We start from the raw sequence: 10,062 nt of genomic DNA on the forward strand, positions 1-10,062 counted from the left end.
TGCAGTCCTTGCTTCCTGCAGGTACCAAGAGCTGAACAATTCCCTCCTCTCCAGGCCATGTTGCTAATACAGTGCATGCCATTTGGATTCCCCCAAAGGTGTGTCCCACATGTGGAATATAACAGGTATACAGTCCAACAGCACCTGTGCATATTTTCTTCCTGTGGCCCTGAAGTCTTAACACACTCTAGAAATTAAGTTTTTTCGTCCCCAGGGCAGGTGTCTTAAGTCACTATTTATGTGGCGCACTCACAGAAGCTCTGTGGTGCCTGTGTCTTCCACATGCTTTCAACATCCTTGCAAATTCCAGGGCTCCCTGACGAGGCATACCCTGCGAGCAGCTATTCTTTTCAGCCAGCTCAGACACTTCTGCAGCCCAAAGAAATTGCAACGTGCATTCACACACTCTTTCAGATCCACTGATAGTCTTGATTTCTCGGCTGTTGTACCTACTTATCCTGCAGTACCAAAGCAAAAGCATACTTTGTGGTCATTTCTAGATATTCAAAGACCGCAAGGCTCCTAAGAAGGAATCCTGAATTCTTATACCCACTCTGACACATCTCTCTCAGCTTCATTGCTGTGCCACACAGGATAATCAAGGTAGTTAATTTGAAACAGGAACAATACAGCACATTAGGTAGGTGACTCTGCCTACCAGGTCATTCAGAACTGGCTTGAGCACCTCTGTTCAGTGCTGTATAGTCCAACCCACCACAAATTATCACTAAAGTGGGAAAGTTAGGTTTCCAATTCACTGTGTCATTACAAAGTTGAATCCTTTTGTAATGCTGTTCCACATATACAGTAGCCATGCAGAAATTACTACGACTATCATATTTTTCAAATAGTTATCAAAGTCATTTGCGCATCATGCCTTTCACTAGCCTTGCTTTTTCTTATCTCTGGTGCGCATCTCATCTGTAACTTAGATCCTGGCAGGTGCTGCCTGGCTAAAGGTACTATGAGTTTCTTAAGGGAGTCTCCTGCTAAGCACTTTCCTACTTGCTGCTAAACAAGCAATTTCTTTTTTTCCTTCCTTATTTTGAAGTCATTGCTGCTGATCGTGGTAATCAACATTTTGGCAAAGCTTCCCTTTTTATTCCTCATCAAAAAAAGTCCTTGTCAAAGTCATTGTTCAAGATCTCTTGGCACTGTTAGAAAGATGGAATCTCACCCCCACTCCCCTACCCCAACACACACTAGCCATTTCAATACTTTACAAGAAACAAAAGCCATTTTTGCACCTCTGTGTCAGGCCTGAGTGCCCTAACAGGCCTTTATGGCCCTGACTAGCCTCACCTGGGACCCACACCCCTACCTATTGAGGCCCTATTTAGGATCAGATTGGGCTTTTACTCCCTTCTTCAAGCTCTGTCACAGCCTGTGCCTGGCCAAGGACTCTCACACTGTAGACTGACTTCCCAACTAGACCCCAGCCTTGCCTCATCACAGTAGTCACCCATGTGGTGACTTAGCACTCTGTCAGAAATCTCACTTTTAAGGGTGGGCACTTTCCTCAAGGGATCCTGAGGTTTTGGTGCTACGATCAGGAAGCCTGAGGCTTTTGCTTGAGGAAAGACAGCTTCTTCCTTGACACCAAAAGCACCCTACTCTGAAGTCCAAAATTTGAGCCAAGGAAATAATTAGTGTTTGAGGAAAAACTGTCACTCCTGAAACATGCCAATTATCTGTTTTGTGGCCATACAAAGTTTTGCAAACCTTCTAGTGGAGATGGAGTAGGGAGGGAGAAAGGATATCAATCTTAAAATCTAAGATGCTTCCGGGTTGAAGAAATATTTTCAGCAATATTTACCTGTAGTCAAAATCCAAGGCTATGCTATTATGTTCCATTTTATGGTATAATGTAACATTTTATTGTTTTGTCTTCAGTTAACACTACTTAAGAATTTGGAGCTGTCATTGGTTTGCTTGTTTTTAAGTACCTTGCATAAAAATATGAAATCTCAGCAGAAGCCTTCATATGCTGAGCTATAAGCTACCAGTAATGGGGGTGACATCTCATGATGCTGCCACACATACGCTGTGGAAAGAAGTATTAATTCAAAAGTTACATCATTGTACCAATTTTACAAGTGGCTCCAAGGATGTTGGCTCCTCTGTTTATAATGTTAATGGGAGCTCTTGTACACTTCTTTCTGACAGAAAGTGAGGCAGTGAAGGGGCTGGGCAGAAGTTAAATACTAATCCAGAAACTTTCTGATCATGGAAACTGAAGTCTTGTAACAGCTGTCTTGTACCTAGACATAGTAATAACAGGAGAATATCTTATAGGACCACTGGGTTTGATTTTTATTAAGAGGTTACTGTATTCAGGTCTCCTGAATTGTGAAAGTTTCTTTGATAACTGTCAACATACTTATGGTAAACTGATTTCTTCTTTTTGCACTGAAACTTCCAGAACATGAAAAGTAAGCACTGTACTAATCATCATTAGCATAACTTGAGAAAAAATGGTATGTCAGGTAACTTCAATATTCTTTAAAGCAGTGCAAGACAAGAGGTCTCATGTTGCTCCTATGAAATGCACATTGCCTTTGTTCACGGCACTTTCCTTCTACTCATTGCTCAGATTATACTCTTATTCAGTTTCATGTCAGTTGGTCAATGTGAACATGAATCTTTCTTCATTAGACATCCTTCTTCCCCCAGTAAAAATTTAATCTACTTATGAAATTTCTGATTTGCTAACCCAGAGTTCCAGCATGCTTTTCCAGCTTGGAGCCCCACATTTCATGCCAGGACAAGCTGTACTACCTGCCGTGTAGTCTGATATGAAAAGCCTGCAGGCTTTTGCTGATAACTCTTCCCTAAAGAATATGAGTTTTACCATTTTACTGTACACCATGCAAGAACTGCCACTAAAGATAGTACTTTAGCCCTGTGCATGCAGAAAGGCTTCTAAGCATCTCCACTAAACACCTCTCTTCTGCAAGCGCTCCCTCCTGAAAGCTCTTTGAGAGAAACGTTAGCGTTGCCTACTGGAAAATACCAAGACAGACAAAATTAAGACCTTGACAAGAAGTACTATACAGGTATATTGTTGACCAGGACTCAAAGATTGAACAAAGACAGTCATGGCATAACAGAGTTGAGGAGGACAACTTCAGAAGAGATGAGAAAGCAACTGAGGCGAGTGTACCTCTCACTGCTTTGAAAAAATGACCACAACAGGAATAGTGTCAGCAAAGTGTGAACTGGGACCTCACAGTCATATTCTAGAAAGTACAGCACTTCTCTTGGATCAGAATAAGCATGAAGGATGTGAACAGCTAAACTTTTGGGTGCCTGTATATTGTCTTGCAAATGAATCCTGTGTATGTCAGTACTTCGGGCATTTTAATAGAGTAGGTTCCTTTTTCGTTCCAGAGAAGTAACTTGGAGCTATCGAGCACAGCCAGTGGCACAGTTTAAGTTATGTAGCAATGAAATGTTGGAGTCTGGCTCTAAAAACAGCTAAGTTGTAAAAAGAAGTAGCACAGTTCACTTCATAAAAAGTACATTTCAGAACCAGAATGACCACGTACACCTTAAGTATTAGCAATATTAAAATTCTAACTTCAGAATGGAATGGCAGGGAAATGTTATCATTTTGCTGTTTACATGAATAAAGAGAGGTCATACAGATGCAGCAAGAGCCTGTCACTTCCTTTTTAACAAAAACAATCACTGAAAGATGCACCTAAAGAACAGAAGTTAGCAGTCATGTGCTGGGTAATCTCCCAAACAAAATAACATTTGAAAGTTAGGGCCTTGTTCATACAAGGTTATTATGCTGAAGGTCACTTTTAAAAATCTTTCTGTGGTAATAAACATTCATATCAGTCTATTTTTTATACTTGTACCACTTTCCATATGTGAGAACACTAATGCTATTTCTGTGTAATTTGACAACCATTAAAGCCACTCCTGATGAAAGAATAAAGTCCAACTACATGTAATAAGACAGAACCATTTCTAGCATTTCAAAATATACTGGTGAATCCTGAGTAAACTATTAACCTGTTTAACTAGAAGACTAATTGCAGTACTATAGTACAAGAATCCCTCTGAAAATGAATACTTGGTTTCCATTTAAGTAACGTGCTGCTCTTAGAGTCAACAGCTGTGGCTCCCTATACTCAAAATACTGCAAATCTATCAGCACAAGTCTAAAACAGGACACTACCTTGACACCATTTGCATAATCAGGCATATCGGTTCAGGTTCCCTCACTGCCACCTTCATACAGATGCAAAAAGTCATCTGTTTCATACTTCTGGGCCTTGAAGAGAACAGGAGTGTTAAATCCAGATGTTCTCAGGGCAGCATGCATGGGAAGGAGCACAGCCTGGCTCTTCCACTCCAGCCTGAGTGGCTGGCCAACAGGGGAGTGGATTATCTTCACAGAGAAGCTAGTGTGAAAAAAGGGAAACAATACTAAATCAGGAGGAAATAATTTTATTCTCCACACCTGTTCTTCATTGGTATGTGAGTGAAACATCTGTTCCTATTTATCAATGAGCAATGAAGTTGCCCCAGAGTAAGACAATGGAAGCTTATCTATATGAGAACAGCCACCTTTTTAAAATAGGCAGCTCAGGAAAACAGCAAGGGTTTCCACTTGCTGGAACAGGAAAATAAATCATAATCTGATACAAAAATCCCTCAGAGTCATATTTCTACCACTGCTGGGTCACTTAGCTCACAACTTTTGGAATTTGATCATCTAAAGAACTGGAGATAATCAGACAGCTTTGGGGACAGGCATAAACACAGGTCTGGTCCTGGCTGCTCTTATGTTGATGGGAGGTGGACATGAGAGGCTGTGTGTGTAAAGTTAGCACAAGGGAATTGAATGTGAAGTGTTATACATCTGTCATTGAATCACATAGGTGCCAAAAATAAACCAACCAAAACCAACCAGGTTGCCTCATTAACTGCCCATCCAGGGAAATATTTTTACATATATCCATTCTCCACAGCAGGTACACAGAAGTCTCACTTGGCCATCAGGCCTCACCTTAGGAAGCAAGTTCCTTTAGCCACGACCTCCTTTGACCACTCTCTTCCCAGCCCTTTTATTCAGAGCAGTTGAGGCAGTTTCCTCTGCTTCCTGGTCATTGCCTGGCTTCACCTCTTGCTTTCTGGGTGAGGTCGTAAATCCCAGCAGATCAAGGGATTTGGAACTGTATTTAAGAGACTAGTTCATGCTGTTCCCAGAGAGGAGGCGGCTTTAGTGATTTGCTGCATAAAAGCACTTTCTTTCCCTTGTTACAATGATTTCTGACACTCCTAAAGCTGCAAACGTGCTGGAAAACACCCGAGAAACTGAGTTTTAGAATTTTCCCCTGGCAAAAGGCATTGATGGGTGAAGGTCTTTACTGACCCCAAAAGAGAAATGCAAAGCATTTGAGGAGACACTGTATTTAGCATTGCAGAAATGAATCAGAGACAGTAGAAATGATGGTCTGTCTGAATTGAGCTAGTTCCCAAGGACTTGGCTAGCAGAGAGTATGAACAGACAGTATCCCTCGTTGGCACAGACAGTATCTCACTTAGCTACCCAGAGGGACTGTGATACAGGGCTGAATGTGGGATCAGCACCGCTCAGGAGAATCGCTCTAATCCCTGCTATGCTGGGTGTTCTGCCCTGGGTGAGGCTGCGGGATTAGTGCTGAATTTTATTTCCTGGTGGAATGACAGAGCCAGATATCAGAGTCCTCCTCTGAGCCCTGCACTTACAGTCATCAGATAAAAAGCACTAACAGCCATAGAGAGAATTGGCTTGGATACCGCTGCTGGTCACATGCATGACCTGAAGCAACGTAACAACTTTCCTCTCTGCAGGACTTTTTCAGTATATCACAGGAGACACAAGGTCCTGAGTCTTACTGTACTGCAGGGAAGGGCTGGCACAACGTGACCACAGACACCCAGCTCAGTGTGGTGATGGCAATAATCCAAATGATCAGACAAGCATAACCAGAACTCATCTTTCTGTTAAAATGAGGCTGTATTTCTGCCTGCAAGTCTAGATACATATATTCAGGGGTATAACACCATTTTTGATAGGATTCCAGGAGCACAAAGCTGCAGCATGTAATACATGTAAGCTTTTGGGATAACCTTGGAAAGCAGGTGCTGACTTTTTTTATTTTTTTAATACTTATCTTCTTTCTTGCTTTTTCTTCACAAAAACATTAAATTAAATTACAATTTGGGGTTTGTTTTTTTGGTTTTGGGGGTTTTTGGGGGTGGTGGGTTTTTTTAAGATTTAGAGTTAAATTAGATGCTTAAGTTCTCTAGGAAGCACTTGAAAAACTGGGCCTCTTGTTTAAATGCTTCATGTGAATCTGGGAGTCTCAGCTGAGTGTGTGCCAAAATATTGCCACAGGACAATAGGGAACAGCTTGTGCAGCATGTTAAACTGTAGTGAGTCTGTCTGAAGGCAAGGCTATGAACTCTGCTTTCTCTCCAGCACCAAATGTGCAGCTACCTCTTAGAGGAAGGTAAGAGTTAAGAAAACCGAACCCCACCTTTGCAAAGAAGAAAAAGGCCTTTCTGTTTCTCTATCTAGAACATTAGGGGTTTTTACCTGGTATTGTTAAACCAGCACTGTTAATATGTTCCACATAGTCAGAAGCATTCCTTTGCAATCTAGGCAAAATATACCCAGAATATCAACAATTCAGGTATCTGTCCTGGTCTGGGATAATGGACAATTAAAATAGTAAGCAGAAAGGACTGGGGGATGGAAATAGGTTTCAATGTCCTTTTATATTAACAACTTTGTAGTTGACTACAAAGACAGCATTGTTGTGAGCCTCTCCATAACCTGTGATTAGCTTCAGCTCCTTTTCCCACTTTTTCCCTCCGATGGACCATGTCTGAAGATTTGAGCATCTCTGCCAATAACAGAGGTATTACAGACCAACTAGATGGAAAGAAGGTGGCATAGCTTTTGGAAAAAAACTGCTGACTCTCCAACTGGAGTGGACAGACTCAGATCTTGTACAGAGATGCGCTTATGTCATAGTCAACTTGAGGCATAAATTTTTATATAAACTTAAGAAAATTATTGAAGTTCTGTCTCTGAGAGAGCTTTTTCTTGCTTTGTATCACTGTAGTAGTGTATCTTTCTCAAAAAAAATGTTATTTCCATTCTAAAAATCACATGGAACTTAAAGGTGTGAGGAGTTAAGCAGATTGCACCTTGCTTTATTGTTACCCCAAGTATATGCTTCAGAAACAACTTTCTTTTCCTGGAAAAGTAAGGTATGATCATTGTAAAACTGTGCTGAACAGTTTGTCCTTTGACTTTTTAATCTTTAGACTCATACATCAGAATTGAAAAACACTGTTGATTGCACCAGAGATATGAGTTCCGATAATTCAGCTGGCGATTGCTTTGTCTGAGAGTCCAGTAAATGCTCTTCTCGGCTAAGCAGATATTTTAATGGAATTATTTGGTTTAAAAGAACTTCGTTTAAAGTCCTGTATCATTACAAGAAACAAACCAACAGAATGAGAGCCTGTCATGTAATATGAATTACACATGTTGGATTACAAATAATCAAGATGAATAGCACATACCTACCTGCCTACATGGCTATGCCGATATAATTGTCCTATCACTTCATTTCATTCTCTCTTTCCATTTTTTAGTGCCCTACTTTTTTCTTGTGTCTAATACCAGCAGATGCACTCTCTGGGCAAGGACCAAGACTCTACTCCATCTAAAACCATTAAGCTGCTCTTGAATGTAAGTATATAAATAGAAAAAAGTTCTGTGAGGAAGCATCAAACATCCTATGTCTAAATATTCCCCTCACATATACTAATAAATGTAGGCCTGCACTTCTCTGCTCTACTTCCTGGTCTCTCTTGCAGTGAATGGAAACATTATTACTGACTTCAGAAGGAACCAGAAATAGCCTGAAAACAGCATATGCAGGTAGTAGTATGTGTTTCTAAAAGACATTAGGACAGAGGCTGAAAAGTTGTCTTTTATACCCATTTTCATTTATTAGGTTTGTTGGTATTTTTTTGTGGCTTCTATTGCCAGAAGGTCTTGGAAGGAAGTTCTTACGGTTTGAGGAAAAGGAAAAGAAAAAAAAGTGAATTAAAGTAAGAAGTGAAAGAAGGCCATGCAGGAAATACCTGGCTGTACAACAATATCCCATCCTGTAGCTTATCCTGTAAAACACCAGTGCTTAAACTTCTCCATGGACAGCAAAGGCAGTGATCCTAAAAACTTCAAAGTGAATTAGTGCATAACATCCAATCTCATTTGAGATCTGATTCTCAGTGGGGAAGGTCTTGGACAAGGGGTTAAAATCTTGACTTGGATCCAGATAACCCAAGACATTATTTGATTATTTCCCAACTCTAAGCTTCTTTGGCTCCATTTGGTATTGGATATAAAGGACGCTATACCTTAGCTGGTTTTAAAAGGAAGAGGAAATATTGCTTTGATCACCAGTAAGATCTGAAATTCCTGGGTTTCTTTGATTTTGCTTGTGCTGCTTTTTCTTCAGTGCAATCTTTACCAAGTGCTAAATTTTTTTGCTGGTCTGTTCATTTATGCTTTTGGCAATGTGTAGTGCTGCATATGAGCTCAAAATAACATGTTATATGCCTGAGTAATAAAGATGTCCTCATCCTTGTGTAGAAACACCTACTATTTTGGTTGCTGCTGCTCATAATAAAAATTAATTTAGATGTGAGGACTTACTGTTGGTCAGTAAAATTCCTCAACTCCCAGATCAGCTTAGGTTTGCTAAAATAGAACAAAATAATTTATAGTATTCTTTCTGTGTGAAAACATTTGACTAATTGTTGCTCTGAAGGACGTGACTCCCAAATAACATCAAATAAACACTAGTTGTGTCAGAGCCCTCCTTCTAATGTGACACCTCCTTTCAGGCAAACTTGCTGACTGGTATGCCAGCGCACATACCTCAGCACCCCTCACATACATGCCTGTTTGTGAAAGAGTGTGCACGGTGAGTGATTTAGGAACTTGCCTGGGAATCAGTCAACTGATCCCTGTCTAGCTCCTGCTCTACCCAATCACTGCAGCAGCTGTTGGCAGTGGCTGTGGGGAGGTAAGGGCTGATGAAAACAGAGCTAGTCTTTGAAAGCGAGAGATATTCCATGCAGGGCAAAACAGATGAAGTAAATGCAGTTGAAGTCCCAACGACATAGCTTGTTCTACTTCCATTTTGCAGGCAAATAGATTTAACTGGGGGGGAGGAAGGGAAGGAAGCCAGATCTATAATTGTCAGCTCTCTCTCATCTCCCAATCTCTTGATTCATTTTCAAATGCCTTAATGTAACTACAATCCTGTTTACAAACGGGGAGGGAGGGAGGATTTTTTTAATATATAATAGTAAATGAAACAGTTTATGCTGCTGCAATTTTTTTCTTTTTTATCAACCCCATCACCCTGGCCAAGAAAATGAAACAGGTAACAGAGTTGGAAGTAACCTAAATAAATGTTGACAGACAATTCCCCTGAGATTACATCTCCAAATGAGCAAAAATGTTTAACTGTTTTCTCCTCTTCTATTAACTTGGCTTCATTTATGAGACTTTTCTGGTACTAAAATCATGCAAGCAATTATTTTTCTGTGACTTGCACCTTCAGCAGCAAAAGACTGCATAAGTTTACATAGCAGAACAGATCAGAAATCTTCTCAGTCCACTGTTGTGCTTCTCAGTGGCTTGCGTCCGATGTTTCATACACAGCACCTATGGCCCCTCACTACGAATGCCACTATGAATGAGATGTATGTGAGATCAACATGAAAGGTTTTCTTCTAGTCTGTGTAAAATTTACTGCCTTTGAAAGCTCTATGAATTTCCTTGCTATTATATTATGGCTTAGGTAAACTATCTTAATCTAAGCTACCCATTATTTTTACAGTGTTGTCATATCCTATCGCTTTTTTTTCAGATTCTCAAGCACTTTGCTATTGACTGTTAGGGAATTGCTCCCAGTGCACACAGTTGCAAGAGAGCAAGATTCAGTGTCTTAATCTCTTTTAGTGATTAAA

The sequence above is a fragment of the Haliaeetus leucocephalus genome, unplaced genomic scaffold, assembly GCF_000737465.1.
Source record: "Haliaeetus leucocephalus isolate CR32 unplaced genomic scaffold, Haliaeetus_leucocephalus-4.0 Scaffold140, whole genome shotgun sequence".
NCBI lineage: Eukaryota > Metazoa > Chordata > Aves > Accipitriformes > Accipitridae > Haliaeetus > Haliaeetus leucocephalus.